Source organism: Miscanthus floridulus, chromosome 9 (genome assembly GCF_019320115.1).
Source record: "Miscanthus floridulus cultivar M001 chromosome 9, ASM1932011v1, whole genome shotgun sequence".
In the NCBI taxonomy this organism is placed as follows: domain Eukaryota; kingdom Viridiplantae; phylum Streptophyta; class Magnoliopsida; order Poales; family Poaceae; genus Miscanthus; species Miscanthus floridulus.
This window is the reverse complement of record NC_089588.1, coordinates 87,404,217-87,422,213: the sequence shown is the minus strand read 5'-3', so window position 1 is coordinate 87,422,213 and position 17,997 is coordinate 87,404,217. Positions and strand designations below refer to the sequence as shown.

The 17,997-nt window shown below is 44.1% G+C and overlaps 2 pseudogenes; both read right to left on the bottom strand.

Annotated features, from left to right (window-relative positions):
* Positions 1-9,282: 9,282 nt before the first annotated feature.
* On the bottom strand, positions 9,283-10,364 carry LOC136480232 (heterogeneous nuclear ribonucleoprotein 1-like; annotated as a pseudogene).
* A 5,078-nt stretch (positions 10,365-15,442) lies between these two features.
* LOC136484395 (uncharacterized) lies at positions 15,443-16,756 on the bottom strand (annotated as a pseudogene).
* Between the last annotated feature and the right edge of the window lie 1,241 nt (positions 16,757-17,997).

Below are 17,997 nucleotides of genomic sequence, written 5' to 3'. Positions count from 1 at the left end.
TGTATGTCTTGATTTTGGAAGTAGTTAGTAGTAACTGTTTGGTATTGTGCCTGATTTTGGAAGTAGTTAGTAGTAACTGTTTGTGTATGTCTTGATAAGACATGTGGTTTCAGTTCCCTCTAATAATCCACAAATCAAATGTCACATGCCATGATGCAAACACAGAAGCTCCCTTCTATATCCAATCCGCTCATATGTTGTAGGTACACTACAATTTGTAGTGCGCATAGACAGACATCAAGCACCGTGTCTGAAGGTGAAACATTGGAGAAAAATAAAGCAGGCTAACTTCACTGACCATGAGTGTTTGGCCATGTTTATCCACCAGTTTGCATTTCTCCAACTGTCACCTTATTACAGATTACAAAATAGATAGCACATAGTTCTAACTAGGCTTATATGGGCTGGTTAGATATTTTCCTGGATGCGTATTCCGTTTAATTCGCTTAGTGATAGATTCGATACGGAAATCATCTACGACAGTACGAGGAGCAGTGTCAACATTTCTCTTTGGGGGTCGTCCTCCTTTCCTAGTTGCAGCTCCTGTAACTTTTGCAGATCCTCCTGTTGCTGAATTTTCTTCATCCTGAATCTTTCGTGGTCGTCCTCGTCCTCTTTTCGTTATTACCGATCCCGATACTGTATATGCTTCCCCTTCTTTCCTTGCATTGCTTTCTTTCATGCTGGGCGGCGTAGAGGATGCTGGAGTTCCTTTGTTGCTAGCCGCAGCGGTGGTTGGAGTTCCCGTTGGTGGCGGTATTATATGAACATCGTCTGCATCGTCATCCTGTCCATTCCCCTCTCGTTCATCCGGATTTGCCGCCAAGTACGCTTCCTTCTAAGTATCATCAGCAGAAAATGTTAAACCCGATTATTTTGTGCAGTCTGAAACAAGCTGTCTCAACCGAAAGATTTCAAAATGCAATAAAAGCATATACCGTGATAGGTTTTTTGTATGATTCCAAGCGATTTTTATTGCGATCAGAATGTAGCAGCCTCGTGCATATCTTGTAGCAAAAACTCTCCATTGCCTCCTGTACAAGAGAAATGTAGTGCATGTCGTCACATAGCAGTTTTCATTTCATTCCTGTACAAATTTGGAATTCACAATAATTCTAAGACTCACACTTGTGAAATCATGAGCCATTTTTTCTCCATCCCATGCCAGAATATATTGTATTACAAACGCAGCACATGAAAAACTGCAACGTAGCATAAACATTAGTAACTGAATTACAACATTAATATACAAAAGGAAAAAGAGTACCTGTTTTCTTGTCTCGGTATGCCTTCCACATAGGGAACTATTTCCCAGTCGCGCAAGTTAAATGGTTTTTCAAATTTAACCAAGTCATTGTTGACAGAAAAGTCGATGCAAGACTGTATGGCTTTCACCTATAGGGAACATGTTTTTAGAGATGTACACACAATAGTTGGTACATGATGCGCAAAGGATCTATACTTACCAATACCTTCTCTAGGTCTTCGTCTCGTGTTCCTAGAGATTCAAGGATCTGTACCTCTTTCTTTATAAAGTTTAGCACCAAGAGACCCCAATGGTTGCCGTTAATATGCATTGGCACGAATACCTAGAAAGTTAAGTATTGACAAACTATTGAATGCATGAATTGAATCCAAACAGGTGACGTTTCCAAAATTCATAGTAAATCACGAGATAGCAACCCAGAAAATGTGACAAAACAAAATCAATATAACGTACCAAATGCCTTCCTTTACATTTCTCAGAAATTTCCTTCTTGAAAGTATCGCCTTGCTTCCAATTTGAGTCTACCAACCTTTGGACCTCGAACGTTGTTATAAATGAGGCTGAATCAGTCTCAACATTGCTCAAATGGACATAGGCATTTATGACCTGCAAAGGGTTGAGTTAGTACATAGTAGGTGTGCACATGTTTACACTGACGACATGGATCTGAAACAATATTACCTCGTCTGTTATAAATTCCTCTGAGACATTTCGGCGAAGTTGTCCTGCTGTAAGAATAATGCCATCTATGTCTACAACCCGAGAGTCCTCGTAACTTTGTATTACGAACAAGGCAGCTTCTAAGTCAATTGGAGCGGTAGCGTAATCTTGGTTGATAATTGGCTCTCTTGGTTTGATATGCGTTGTAGGGGGGTAGCCTTGCTGCTCCATGGTATTTTCCATTGTATCATTTCTTGCAGTGGGTGGTTCAGCGTTTATTCTATCCTGCGCCTGGTGGAAACAGTTTGAGCGGCGGTTCCTGCAATTGGTGTTGTTTTGTTAGATTCGAAAGTATCAATTCTAGCATCAGACAGGAACTAGTGATAACTGAACTTTGTGAAGATGCAATACCTGAAAATGTGCAGACGTAGGCATGTGTGGGTGAACTTGTGCAGATGAAGGCATATGTGGCTGAACATGTGCAGTTGTACAAGTAGTTTGCTCAATTAGAATCTGCACTAGCTTTCGGATTTCCTGCTTTTCGAGACATTGTTAGAGATTGAAGCATGGGAGTAACTAAAATGAGTACTACCACGCTGGTTACCTGGATCTCCGTACTCATTCGTTCATGATAATCCTCTACCTTAGCTTCGAGCTTACTGATCCTATCTTCCAGGCTTCTGTCGATTGTAAATTTAGCAAACTCCTTCTTCTGTTCCACAAATTGCCGATCAAGTTTGTAGCTCATATCAAGAAATTTGCTTTCCACCTCTATTGCAAGCTCCATTTTGGTTTCTCTCTTCCAATGTGGAAGGCTTTGCACCTACCAAAATAGGAAAAAATGAATAAGCACACAAGTGATGTACAACTCATAAAAAGATGTCATACTTACTTCTTGGTTGCTTTGACCGTCGTGTGCACATTTTGCTTGTCGCGCTTGTGACATTGGCGCTTCTGTTGCTTCTTTTTTTTGTTGGGTGGTGTGCGAAACAAGGGGCACATGAAGCTGCAAACAATCTAGATAGTTAGATTAATTGTACGTGTAAGAACAGCCCCATAATGGTGCTATGTTTGGAAACTTACAGTTCCTCCATATATCCCATCATTATTATAAGCAGTCGTTCGACGTTCGGCATTCTGTTTATCCCAAAACACCATCAGAGGTGGTTGGTATGTCCTTTTGGTGTAGTCGATCTGATAATGGCTGGGCACTCTGATGCGCTCCCAGTACCAACACTATAAACAAAACGAAGAAAATATGTAAGACCAAAAATAAACAATGTTTATAGGTTTTGATCGTACCATATAGAACTGACCTGTAGCAGAACCAAATTTCCCTTTATGGTTCTTTCTTTCTTATTCTTGTAACTAAGGCATGAGTTCAACAAGTGGTTTAGAGTAAATTGACCCCAATTGAATTGCGGAATCTTTGAGACATCTCGAACAACTTCTATATAGCTCCAATGGATGTCGTTCCCTGTAGGTGATGCTAGGATGCAACCAATCGTGAACAAGACGAAGCCTCTTTTAAAGTCATCATCCGCAGGTCGTTCTTTATCAAGCATCTTTTCCAGCCATGTTAGGTCGAGCTTGTGTTTATCATTGCCATACCTATTGAATAATTCACTCTGCCTACTTCCATCTTTACTCTTCATATTTTCATTTATATATTCATCTACATCAATGCCTGTAATCCGGAGTGCCATTATATTTTGGACATCATCTGGATGAATAGTAACTACTTGACCACATAAATTGAATCCTCGATTGCTGACTTGGTATGTGTCTGCAATGTCCTGTATCATGCCTTTCCTGAGACTAATATTTGGCATTTGAATCAGACCCCCAAATCCCATAGCCTCAATAGCGTCAATGTGTGGTTGCGATGCCTTTAAGGCTGCTATGACGTTAAATAGTCTCGTAGGCGAGTGTGTTACATGCATATCAACTTTCTGCAGCAGCCAGTTGGTGATGATAAGTTGGTAAAAATGAATAGGCAACATACACAAGAACTAAAACTGGATACTGAGATTACCTTGTTGCTGGTCAGATCTCGCTTCCCTGTAGTAGTACTCCTTCTATGATTGCCATCTGCATCAGATTTTGTGCATAAGAAATCTTTTAGTATAAGCTTCATTCTGACCTCTCATAAGATTTGAAACTAAGACAAGGCAAGGTGGCTACCGGCTACTCTTACAATTTTGTACTGATGCAGGCATTTTTTTAATTTTGTACTGATTATGGAGAGAAGCATGATGGAGAAAGGCAAAGAGGCAAGTACCAATATACTATCAAAGTGATGTGAACTGAACCATTGCTTATGTTGTAAACTGAAAAAATTTCATGCTTAATATCGTATTAGAACTTGCAGGTACTAGAGGAGGGAAGGCCACAAAAGAAGACTAAAATAATTGGAGATGTTGCTGGAGGTGTGCGTTCCTAGAGCAGGACTCATGGTGATGTTCCTAATGTTATTTCCCAAAGCAGCATGCTGACCCGTCCTATTAAGAGAAGAAGAAAGTATATCCCCTGCAGGTAACCACGTTCAGCTCAGACTGTTGTTTATTTTTCCAGGTCCAATCTAGTGCTATGCTAACTGTTTTTTACTGTATACAATGTAGATGCCGGCATGGTGGGCGTGAGCTACGGCCGGTTGGGGAATGACCTGCCTGACATGGCTTCGGTGGTGCAAGAAATGTGGCGGCGTACTACCCCACGACGTAGCTATGGCCGCGGACCCGTCGACTACGCCACGGTGGGTGCAGAGAAACGTGGCGGCGTACTACTCCGCGACGCGGATCCACGGCGTGGCCGTGGGGAACGAGGTGTTCGGGGAGGCCAAGAACCTGAGCGGGCAGCTCGTCCCGGCCATGGCCAATGTGCACGACGCGCTGGTGAAGCTTGGCCTAGACACAGCCATGAAGGTGTCGACGCCGATCGCGTTCACCGCACTCAACGAGTCCTGGCCGCCGTCCGCGGGCAGGTTCCGGGACGACATCGCGCAATCGGTGATGAAGCCCATGATCGAGTTCCTGGAGTGGACCGGGTCGTACCTCACCATCAACGCATACCCGTACAAAAGAATGCCAAGATCCACACCTCATGACGCAAAAGAATGCCAAGATGCACACCTAAAGACGCAAAATAATTCCCCGTACAAAAACCCTGTGCTAATTAAACTGAAGGAGGGATGTATCATTCACCTGTACCCATGTTGAATGGAGTACGTGGGGACTGCTCTGCATCTCCTGCCGTGTCCATGGTGCCAGTGCCGATTCCAGGTGATGTTGTCGTTGTTCGCCGGAGAAATCGAGACAGAAATCAAGGATGTAGAGAAAGAGCAACTACGCCGGGAACGTGGTGGCTACGATCCTATAATTACGCGCGGAGATCGTGGCTTCAAACCCAGTTTCCAGTTACCCCCGTGTTTGGCAGCCGAGCGGCGCAACTGGGCGCGAGGGCATAGTGGGCCTTGGGCCGCGCGCTCGGGCTCGACCGGGGAGTCAGCTATATACTGGGCTAATTGGGCCGGCGCGGCCTGGTAGGGCCCTATTTGTGGTCGAACCTGACCTAGCTGTCGCTGGCCCATGGCACCAATTTTTTGTTGTTGCAAACCATTTATTTTAATTTTTTTTTTGCAAACCAATCTCCAAAAAAATAGATAATTTTAGGAAAATTATTAAATACTTTATTTTGTTTAGTTATTCACAACCCAAAATAGGGTACATGTTTTTTACTAACACGTGAAATACGCACTCATACGGTTCACTTGGTAACATGTGGTTAGAGTGCTCGGTTGAACTTAATTTATTACCATGGTTTACGATTATTACTCCACTTAGACAAGACATGAGAACCATCGGTTCACTTTGTATCATGTTAGGCCTATTAGTACATGTCGGAGTGATCGATTCACTTTCGTTCATGTTAGGCCTATCAGTCCACTGATCACATGAGGCACGAGAGTGTAGGTTGAGTTGCTGTCGTGGTAGGACTACGACTACACTCAGACAAGACATGAGAGTGATCTGATGGATTTCTTATCGTCTGAGTGTAGTCGTAGTCCTACCACGACAGCAACTCAACCTACACTCTCGTGCCTCATCTGATCAGTGGACTGATAGGCCTAACATGAACGAAAGTGAATCGATCACTCCGACATGTACTAATAGGCCTAACATGATACAAAGTGAACCGATGGTTCTCATGTCTTGTCTGAGTGGAGTAATAATCGTAAACCATGGTAATAAATTAAGTCCATCAGATCACTCTCATGTCTTGTCTAAAAAGTTAGTTTGCACGTACTGACTGAGTGGAGTAAAAGGCCTAAAGTGAATGGAAGTGAATCAATCACTCTCATGTCTCGACAGAGTGAACCACTAGCCTTAACATGATACAAACTAATCCGTCACTATCACGTGTCGTCCGAGTGGACTAACAGGCTAATAGCACGATAACAAAGTCAACCGATCACTCTCATGTCTCCTCTGAGTAGCTAGACTAGTGCTCGTAGGACGACAAGTACATAACCTACATTCTCGCGGCTCGTTTGATCAGTGGACTGATAGACCGTTAACCTAACATGATAGGAAGTGAACCGATCACTCTTATGTGTCATCCGAGTGCACTTATAGGTTGAACCGATCACTCTATCCACGTGTTTTTTATGTGTGAATCCGAGTTTTTTTATTTTAAGGTCCGGCTTTATATTACAAATCAGTACTGGAAGATACAAAAAAAAATCAATTACAAAATAAATGGTTTGAAAAAAAAGGTTTTCAAGAGGGACTTCAATTGCAAAATGGATGGTCTGAAAAAAAAATTGGTGCTAAGGGCCAGCAACGGCTAGGCCAGGCTCGACCTCCAAGGGAGCCCAACCAGGCCAGGCCGGCCCAATTAGCACAGGTAACAAATGTTCAAGAGCATAGGCAGTGTAGTACAGGAGTTCGAAATGGCTAGTTTGCCTGCGCTTTTAAGCTGTGCTTTTGATTGATATGGAAGCGAGGTGGGACTAAACCAGGCATGTAGCTGACTTCCTTCTCCACCGCTCTCGCACTCCCCTCTATTTTCGTTCTGGGCCACAGCCCACTACCCGACCCAGCAAACCAACCGCAGCCCTCCCTCTCTTCTTTCCACTGCCACGTGGGGCCGGGTGGTCATTACCTTGTCCGAACTCCCGTTCCTCAGTTGACCGAGCTAGATGCCCTCGTCTGATCCGCCATTGCCGGCGCGACCGAGCTTCTCCCTCCCCGTGTCCACCGCCCCCCCTAGATGTACTTCCCAGATCCCACGCCCGCTGGCTGCCAGGCCCAGGCTGCCGCCATCGCGGAGGCCCTCCTGCCGTCCCCTCCTCCTGCTATGCTGCTTCGCCACCGCTGCTCCTCGCCTTCGCCCCGTGGGGCTGCGTCCCCTTCCCTGCCCTGGTGCGCGCCGCCGCTGCCTCCCCAATGATGAACCTGACGCCCAGCGCCCTATGCCCACGCCCCTGTCGCTGACCTGCAGGGCCCGTGTGTCAGCGGCTCCACGCACAGTGTCGCCTCCTTCCCTGGAGACGGACACAGAGCGGCAACTTCTCCCCAACTCCCGGCAATATGCCTCTGGGCCAAAGCCCACTACCCCTCCCCTCCATCAAACGTGCCCCGCCGCGCCGCATCAACCGGGCGTAGCCACCGCCGCCCGATCCCCTCGATCATGGCCCCTGAGGTTCCCCGCGCCCGCCCCTATAAACAGTATGCCCAGAGCACCGCGCCGCCACCTTAGAACCCTAAAGGGGCCGCTCGGAGCCGTAGCCTTAGCCCTAGCCCTAGCCCGCCAGCGGCCAGAGCTCGACGCGCCACCGCCGCTGATCTCCGCCTTCACCGTGTCGCCGGCCACATCCACGCCGTCTAGAGATGAATCCAGGAAAATCATCGGCTGAGAAGAAGATGAAGACGGGAAAATCCATGGCTCTGAAGAAGAGCGCCGAAAGGTGCTTGGCCCCTAACTGCGTGAACGGAGTCTCTCCATGCCTCTCCCTGAGAGGGAGGGACGGCTTCAGCTGCTGCAACTGCTGGAACTGGAATCGCGGTCGTCGCAATGCTTGCGTGAGCGGAGGATGTGATCTTCCTATCAAAAGGCCCAGGTCACCCAACGAGGTATGTCTGTGGAACGACGAATTTTTAGAGATCTGTTTGTAGTTGAATTGGAAACACCTATGCCTGTTTGTTTCTATGCAATCGAGTCCATAGCTCATGCATGCTCTTTTATATGATCCATTATATTTCAGGTGTGCAATCATGAATTCTGCCCTGACGATGGCCGATGCAATAAGTATCTGTGCCGCAACTGCAAGAACAATGTCTCTCCATGCCTAAATCCTGTCGCTGGCATCGACGACCTGTTGGCGTGGTGCTGCAACTGCTGGAGCCATGAGATCCGTAGATGTTTGAATGGGTGTCAGGACTGGAGTGATGAGGAGGATGTGTCAGACCACCAAGTATCTTCTTGCACGGCTGCATGTAATTTGTACTACACAACCCACTTCATTTGACATGTATTAAAATGATAAAATGGATGCCCATGGATTTTGCATCTCCTACTATAATGTCCACTACCAAGTTAGGAAAATGAATGGCCAATAGCTTATCATGTGCTACTATAATGCCAACATGATGGCCCTGTCTGTTTGCAATCGCCGTAATGCAGGGATGTTTTTCGATTCTCGATTTTGCTAGTTCAAAGTTCTGAATCGGTGGTGAGCAGAAGCTGAGATAATCAAGGCATTTGGTGGGATTCTCGTTTTTTTTCCACCGAGAATCTGTTATAAGCGGAAGCAAACAGGGCTGGTGTCCAGTAATTCTCCATGTCCTAATGTAAATATCAGTTGTATTGATCAAGAGATAAGTTGTAAAATCATTAGAAGTTTAGACACATTAGAAGTCCACAATCTAGAAAAAAGGCCAATTATAACCATCGCTTCCCAAAAGAACAAAATATAGGTCTATGTCCCATAAAGACCAACTTCTGTAAGTAAACTCAATCAATTCACACACCATCCTGTACCAAACAAAAGGGCAATCATATAACATAATTGAACAAACTCTTCTTATGGCACATATGCAAGGAATAATCTTAGAGAACATTTAACATGGTTACTAATTTTGGAACCATAGGGAGACCTAGGATCACAAAAGAAAAACAACACAAAAATTCCAAAACCAAATCTTGGATGCATTAAGTAAAGTCTGTTAAGTTCAATCGACATTGCACACTAACATAGTCAAGATGCTTGGATCTAATAATTGAAAACTATCAAAAATAAATTAATGAAGTGTTGAAAGCTGGATAATGATATCATGACACAAGAAACAAACTATCTAACCTTTATTAGTCAATGGCCCATGTAACCGGTTGAAACCATTTTTTGTAACATCACGCTCAAAAGATCCTGATGTCGAAGTTGTGTCTCCATAGATGGAGCCACCACCTATTGATGAATCTCCAAAGTTCCTTGCATACCCATTGGTTGATTGGTTTAAGTTACTGACACCACTTGATCCAACATTCCTTCCATAAACATTGGAACCTTGACCAAAGTTGCTTTCATTGGACCCATAACCAAAGTTTCTAGTACAGTAAACAGAGCAATTATTGGCACCTAGAGCAGGCACATGATGAGGGTTTCCCCAATTCACATTATTGTTCCCAATTCCACTAAGAAGGTCCCCATTTCTAAATGGCACAAAGAAATTAGAGCTTGTGGAACTAGAAGAGTGATTAAGGGCAAAAATACCCCAAAAGGTTACTAACTAGTGAGTCAAACAGTAAACCATTATTTTCATTGACTCCACCATAGCTAACATAGTTGTTGAATCCACCTGAATTTCCATTGTAATATGGATTAAGATGCCATCCACGCTGGATACCACTATTGAAGCTAGAGCCACTTTCAGTACATGGGTTCATCCATGCGTCAAAATTCATTCCAATTCCATAACTACCACCAAAAGATGGATAACCATTATTCCCACCTGATAGAAGACCAAAACATTCATCCATCCTCATTCCATAGCCACCTAATGGACTCATATTGTAATGCTGGGTATATCCATTAAGGAAGCTATTGGTTCTACCAGTTACATAATTGAACCCATTGATAGGAGAGCACATGCTAGGTCTAGGAGACGGTTCCTTAGAAATAGCTCGCTTGACCTCGACCCTCTTACCTTTCAATTTATGGAGTGTCTTGAATAATGCCCTATCCATGGCATCTTCTGAATCATACGTGATGAACCCAAAGCTAATGTAAATATCAATTGTATTGATCAAGAGATAAGTTTCACATATATCCCCAAATCTGAGACCTCACCTCCCCAACCACTGCTGTCAGCCATGGACCCTGAAAAGCAGTAGGGATCAAGACATCATGTCTTAATAAAGTTATCTACCATGTATCCATGTTTCAAATATTAGAAAAGAACAATAGAGCAAACCTCTAGTCATTCCAATGCACTGTTTATGGTTTGTCTAACTTGGGCTAACGGCTTATTTGATGGTTAAATGCAGATGGTATGATTGGCATGGCTATCATCACAGGCGCCTTTGGAGTTGTGGGTCTTGTTGCTGGTGGTATAATTGCTGCGGCTTCTTCGTCATCCAGGAGAAGATGAAGATATCTTCTCTCTTGAAGTGAATAAGAAATCAAGACGGGCAAAAGCTTGGTGACATATGATCATCACTTTTGTGCTCAGTGTGAAGGGGTGCTCACTTGTCTTTTTTCCTGTACTTTGCGCGTGAGACCAACCTTGTATTGCGTCCAAATGAGAGATAAATGTATTCTTAACAGTAGAGGATGAGGCTCAGGAACATTTCGATTGTTGTACTTTGTGCTGCTGCAGAAGATGCTGTGAGTATAGTAGAATAACAAAGTGCATAATAATACTCTGATCCCGGATCCTAGTTTCCTAGATGAGTTCATTCCTCATCGCCAATATGAAATTGCTGCACTTTACTTTCTGTGAATTTTTTGTGTGGCCTCAAAGCGTTCTGCTTAATGACTTTTTAAGCGGAAAAGGAGCTTTTCAGAACTATCCAATAAACACAAAGGAGAGAATGGTTTGGTTTATCTGAACGTGAGCTTTTCAGAACTATCCAATAAACACAAAGGAGAGAATGGTTTGGTTTATCTGAACGTGATATGGACCTTTTAAAATCTTGTAAAGAATGGATGCATATGCATGAATGCATCAGAATATTTTTGGTCTTTGTACATGTTCTCTGATGAAAGTTCTTTTTTTTTGGGTGGTTGCGGATACACATTCTACACATCTTTCCCAACAAAAGCAGGTTGTTTTAATTTTAATCTTCACTCCCTATCAAGGTCAGCAGTAAGTCCTTGTAATACTCGGAGGTGTCATCAACAATGTCGCTGGTGACCGTGGTCTTGAACCTGACCTTGTATTCCTCTTTGATCTTGTTCATGCCGATCTCGGACCCTGAGATGATCGCCCTGGTAAGTGTGTCCTCATCCGTTCCAAATCCTAAGATGGAGTATCTAATAGCCTGACGAACAAAGTACATGTTGAACACCGGCAATTCAAAGCCCATCAACAAGGTTGACAATCTTTCCATCCCAAGTTTACCTCTACAAAGTGCTTCTCCGGCGACGTTATGGCTGGCACTGCCAGCTGAGGCTATCTCGCTCGTGTTACCTTCCTGAGCGGATGACGAAAAAAAAACTATTAGTACTGCATTTATAGAGTTACCATTTTACCCTTTATCAAAAAAAAAACTACGAGAATGGAATTACCGCCCAGTCATAATCCCCACATTTGCGGAGGCAATGGAAGGCGATTTTTGCGCATATGGCCCACCGATCATAGACAACTGAGGCTATCTCGCTCGTGTTACCTTCCTGAGCGGATGACGAAAAAAAAACTATTAGTACTGCATTTATAGAGTTACCATTTTACCCTTTATCAAAAAAAAAAAAACTACGAGAATGGAATTACCGCCCAGTCATAATCCCCACATTTGCGGAGGCAATGGAAGGCGATTTTTGCGCATATGGCCCACCGATCATAGACAACTGAGGCTATCTCGCTCGTGTTACCTTCCTGAGCGGATGACGAAAAAAAAACTATTAGTACTGCATTTATAGAGTTACCATTTTACCCTTTATCAAAAAAAAAACTACGAGAATGGAATTACCGCCCAGTCATAATCCCCACATTTGCGGAGGCAATGGAAGGCGATTTTTGTGCATATGGCCCACCGATCATAGACACAGCAATCGCCTCCCGTTGCCTCCATCCCATTGCCTCCCGTTGCCTCCTACCTTTGTTGCCATTGGATTGGCCGCTCTCGGTCGATGTCAGCCATCGAATTTTTCCCCAATTATTGTAAAAAATTTCATTGTTTCTAACCATTGTACGGCGATTAATTGCTCCTATGGTCGATGTTAACTTCATTTGTATTTGTCTGTCTAGTCAGTGCTGGTCTCTTTTTGGGGGTTGTGGTGGTTGCTGTGCCATTGCAACCTGTGAGACACGTCAGACACTCAATTATCTGGCTGTATCTGGATCGACGCATGGTATGTGTAAGAACATTGGACTTGATTCTGCAATGTTCATGTTGTGAACTTGTGATGAATCTCGTGCTACCTGTTGGGGTTATTAACTTGTGCGTATGTGTACATCAGTGCTTCAGTGTTCAGATTGAATTTCTTTAGGCCCGGAGGTCAAATCTGCTCCTTCAGGCCAGGAGCCGAGAGGTAAAAGATTGGAGTGTTCGGCTTGCTACTGGTGGTAAAAGAACCCATGCTTGTAAGTGTGGCAGCATCCTGTTTCACCACAGTAGGTGGCCATGTCGAATCCAAAACCCCATGGTTTACGGTCATCAGAGCACAGCATTGTCTTATGCATTGCTGCAACTTGAATAGAGCAATTCAATTATTTGAGAGGGTACGGTTTGCCCTGAATTTTGACTAGTTTATGGGCTTTTACAGAACAATTGGGCTTCAGAACCATTGTTTACGGTCATCAAAACTGGTTTGGTAAATTTTGTGTAGGGAGGTCATAGTAACTATCTGGGTATGATGAGAACCGAGCAGCGCTCGGATGGCTAGCATAGCCGGTGGGTGTGCAGCCGACGCGAGTTCGATTCCCAGGAATTGCACTCGCGACTCTCATCGGGGTTCGCCCCCAATAAATTCCGTTGCCTCTCACATGTGGAGCCACCGAGGGAATACGCCGTCGCCTACGGAGTCATGAATAGATCCGGTGATCTCACAAAGGACGGGAGCGGCTACTAATGTGCTTTTTCCAGTTGATGGCTACAACAGGCTGTTCATGCTGGAGGTTTCCCCGTCAACCACAGCAGTTGCCTTCTGTTGCTCTCTTGGTGACTAGATGAGGTTGACTCTGTAGTCGCAAATTGTAACTGTGTAATAGCAGCCTCTGTCTTGCTAGCGTCTGCTTTTTCGTTTATTTTCTGTTATTCCTTCAGTGGGCAAGCCATGGCTTGCATTGTGTACCTGTGTTGCTACCCTCTTAATGAAAAACGTGCTCCTTAAGCGCGGTTTAGAAAAAAATACGACAAATGGAGAAATAGACGTCAGATATGGACTATGCACAACTGGTGAGAAGAAGAAAAAGAAGAAGTGATGTGTTGGCTCTTATCAGGGTACAGGGGATATCAGTATGTATGCCGTCCCGTCAGGTATCCTGATGTTTTGTTTTCTTTAGAATACGCAAAAAATTTGCGTATTTTTAAATTGAGATAGAAGAGTTAAAACATACGAATTTCATGCTTCAGCGAGCGCCCTAGCAGGTCTAGAAGGAGCAGCCTGAGGCCGGACCATCCTAGGGTACCAATACAAGGTACTGTGTTACTCAAAAACTAGACAACCAAGAGACGCTTGAACTCAAGCAACGGCCTTCCGTCGTTGCTGCTTTTACATACGCGACATAGCAAACAAAAGCATGCTGCTTAGTCAACTCATTGTTCCACACAGCATTTCTATATAACTATCTATGAGGAACGGAAATACAAGAGTAGCAGAAAGAAGGCAAACACGCTGCTCACACACAATAAGAATCGCAGTGAATTTCAATCAAAAAAAGGAAAAAAAAATGCAGTGGACAGTCATAGCGATCGACAGAGCAAATAAAAATGGCAAAGGCCTTCCTAGAAAATCCAGGCAACAAAATAGATAGAATATGATTTTCTTGAGTAAGATCCAACAATAGCCCAAAGTCATCTGACAGCAGGGGCGGATTTGGGCCTAGGGCCACGGCCTTAGGCATGGCCCAAATCCCCCTTATAGCCCCTTTTATTTTTTTCATAGCCCAACTATGTATATCATGCAGTGGCCCTAGTCGGCCCAGCGAGAAAGCATAAGAGACAGGTGCCCAGCCCAGTGTGTCATTGCCTGGAAAGTGCAAACTGCTTTCTCTCCGCCGCGCGTGGCTGTGTCATACCGTTTCACCTTTTCCTACTCCTATGCTCCATCCTCGTACTAATTTGCAGAGGAGGAGCAAAACCCTAGCCGCCTCCAGCTAGCCTCCCGGCTCTCCCGGCACCGACGGCCGGCGGAGCCTACGCTCAGGCACGTGCTCCATGCTCGACACCTTAGCGGGCTGCAGGCCGCACAACTGCATCACCACGTAGCGCAAGGGGCACCACACTGTCGTGTGCCGTATGGCACTAGGGCGCAGGGCGCACCGCCGCCTGAAGCGAACGCCGGAGCCGGACGCCCAGGGCGCAAAGGTGAGCACCCAATTAATCACAGTATAGTCTCAACTAGAATCATATTAAATGCAAGACCGAACAATCCTTGTCGGCTAGCTAGTCATAAGGCTTTTCTCGTCATTTTTTTTGCATGAAGGGAAAATAGCGAAGGGCAAGCCTGGTGCAGTAGTGAGAGCTGTCTCACTGAATCACCAGATTGTGCGTTCGAAGCAGCCTCTCCACAGATTTTGCGGGCGGAGGCTTGCCTTGGTTTTTCCCTTCCCCAGACCCCACTCATGTGGGAGCCTCCGGCACAAGGTCTGCCTCTTTTTTTTTGCATGAAGGGAAAATCTGAATGAAGAAACATCAAAATTAGGCACTATTAATTTTGTTTCTCTTATCAAAAGAAAACTTTGCTTCTCAAATTTTATCCAGTCACATACCCAATTAAGTGTGTAAATTTTGAGAAAATTAAAACATAATTATTCTTAACTATGATATATATCTAATGAGCATTTTAAATAGTTGATTCTAAATTAGATCACGGATGGTTTACATACTTATATATAGTGGCCCTAGGCGTTAAATTTGACGAGCTCCGCCACTGTCTGACAGCAACCTCCTTCAGAACATGCGACCCTCTTAAAGTTGACACGATCACTCCAACAGTTTATTAGCAATTCCTGAAAGAAAGAAAGAAAGAAAGAAAGAAAGAAAGAAAGAATAGAGTTATAGGCCAAGGTACTCTATAACTATTTGTACTAACGAAAACAAAAACTGACTGCAAGAACTTACATAAAAAAATGACTAGTTATTTTCCCTACTACCATAACGGTGCCAAATGTGCTCAATTAAATCATCTTTCAGTTGGGTATGGACTGAGTGAGCACGGATATAGCAAAATTTCTACGCCGAATGTCAGCGAAGCTTGGGTCACTGTTAGTGGCCTTTTGCACTTTAGGTGGAAGAACAATTGATGCCCCTGGGACAACATTCAGGTCAATTGGCTCAGCAATTTTTCCCTCATCTTCAACTATCATGTTATGGAGAATAACACAAGCTGACATGATTTGTCGAAGAATCTTCAAGTTCCAAGATCGTGCTGGACAAGGCAAGATGTTGAAGCGAGCTTGCAGTACCCGAAAAGCACGCTCTACATCTTTCCTTTTAGCTTCTTGTTGCGTTGCATACACCTTGTGTTTCTCTAGTTCAAGTGAATTTATAGACTTCACAAAGGCTGCCCACTCTTGATAAATTCCATCAGCAAGATAATATCCAGTGTTGTACTGCCTACCGTTGACAGAAAACTGAACCCGAGGAGCTTCACCCTTTATCGCTTCGATAAACAAAGGGGACTGATTCAACACATTGATATCATTGTTCGACCCAGCGACACCAAAGAATGCATGCCAAATATGGAGGTCATGCGATGCTACTGCTTCAAGGATGAAGGTTGGGACTTTATAGCAGCCGGTGGTATACTGCCCCTTCCATGCAGTTGGACAATTTTCCTAATGCCAATGAATTCAGTCAATGCTACCTAGCATTCCAGGGAATTCACGGGACTCTCCAACTTGGAGCAAATGCTCCGTATCTTCAACTGTGGGGCGTGGTAGGTACTTAGCCCCAAATACCTCAATCACCCCTTGCACAAAGTTTTCCAAACACTCTAGTGCAGTACACTCTGCAACCTTTAAGTACTCATCAAGCATGTTAGCTGCAGTCCCATATGCAAGCATACGGATGACTGGTGTGCACTTCTGCAATGGTGAGAGCCCTAGGCGTCCAGTGCAATCTACCCTTTGAGTAAAATAGGAAGACCAACCACCTAGAGCGTTCACTATTCTTAAAAAGACATGCCATCTCATCCGAAATCGAACATTGCATCAGAGTAGAGAGGATTTTCATCAAAATAATCAGCCATAAGTTGTGCATGCTCACGATTCCTATTGAGGTACCTTCTTGATCCACTTCGACGACTAGATGCACCAGCTTCCATTTTGGCTCTGATCTTTGCTTCAACCCGGCACCAAAAGAATCAAGGATATTTTGCTCAGCTAAGAACTCTTCTTCAATGTATATATCGGCTGGGTCTATGGAATCATCGGACTGATCCGACATGTTTGGTGATAAGGCTAGATAGATGGAATATAGCTCTGGACTATATGGAATAGAGGAGGAGCAGAGCAATATATATCGAAAACGATTCTTGCGACGGAGATCAGCCGAACTCACACATTCCACCTCATGCTCTGCTGATGTGACTGGCTCCTTCAACTCCATTCGAATCATAAAAAATAAGGTCGCACGCATCTTCAGAAAACAAATTATCACGAGCTAGTGGTTCCGCTCTAATAAAATTTTTGATAACACAGCAGGCAAGTGCAATATCCTTCAGCTTCCACTAGAAATAGGGCATGTCCCTGAGAATAGGAAAACAGGACACCAAAACATCTCTCAATAACATTTCTCAACGATGAGTGCAAGTAATTAAACCGCTCTTGTGGTCAGGACACCGCCTTCTCTATAATCACGCAAGTGGTACCGCTCCCCACGGTAAGGAGAAAGAAAGCCAAAAGAGGATTAACCTCAGGTTTTTAGAAATCAACGTAACGGAGATTACAGGGAAAGCAAAACAAACTCTCTCAAACTCATACTCAGTCTAAAGGAACTAAATCTCAAACACATCCGACATAAGCAGAGTACTAGGCTTGAAGTTCTTGAGCCAGCTCATCATTGAGTTTCTCACTTGAAGAATGCATTCTTGGTCCTTCTCCTTAAGCTTGGCGCACCATTTCTGCAGAAAGGATAAAGCAGTGTATATAACATCAGTTGGGGCCTTGGGAAACTTCTTATCAATGGCCATTTTATTTCTGGTAATCCACAACGCCCAAGCAAATCCTGCAAAGATGTACATGATCAATCTTGTTGGAAAGGCTCCCTTGCCCTTCAGCCATGTGCTACAGAACTCTTCTAAGGAATTAGGATAAGGTTCCAGATGGAAGATTTCCTTGAAGATGCCCCAGGTTAGTTTTGCCAGATGGCATTTAAAGAAGATATAATCAATGGATTCTAAGCATCCACACAAACAACAGAAAATACACCCTTTCCAGCCCCTTTTTGCTAAATTTACTGCCACTTGAAGCTTATTATTAAACATTTGCCATAAAAAGAATTTGATCTTCAGTGGAACCTTACTCTTCCAAATGCAACCAGCAACCCTGCTAGTAACGCTTGCATAGAAGTTTGGCTTGGGAGTAATTATTTGTTGGTAGTGTAAGCTGACTGCATAGTTATTATTTGACCGCATAGTAATTTGACTTCCTAGTAATCTGACTACATGTTGACTGCCTAGTTATTAT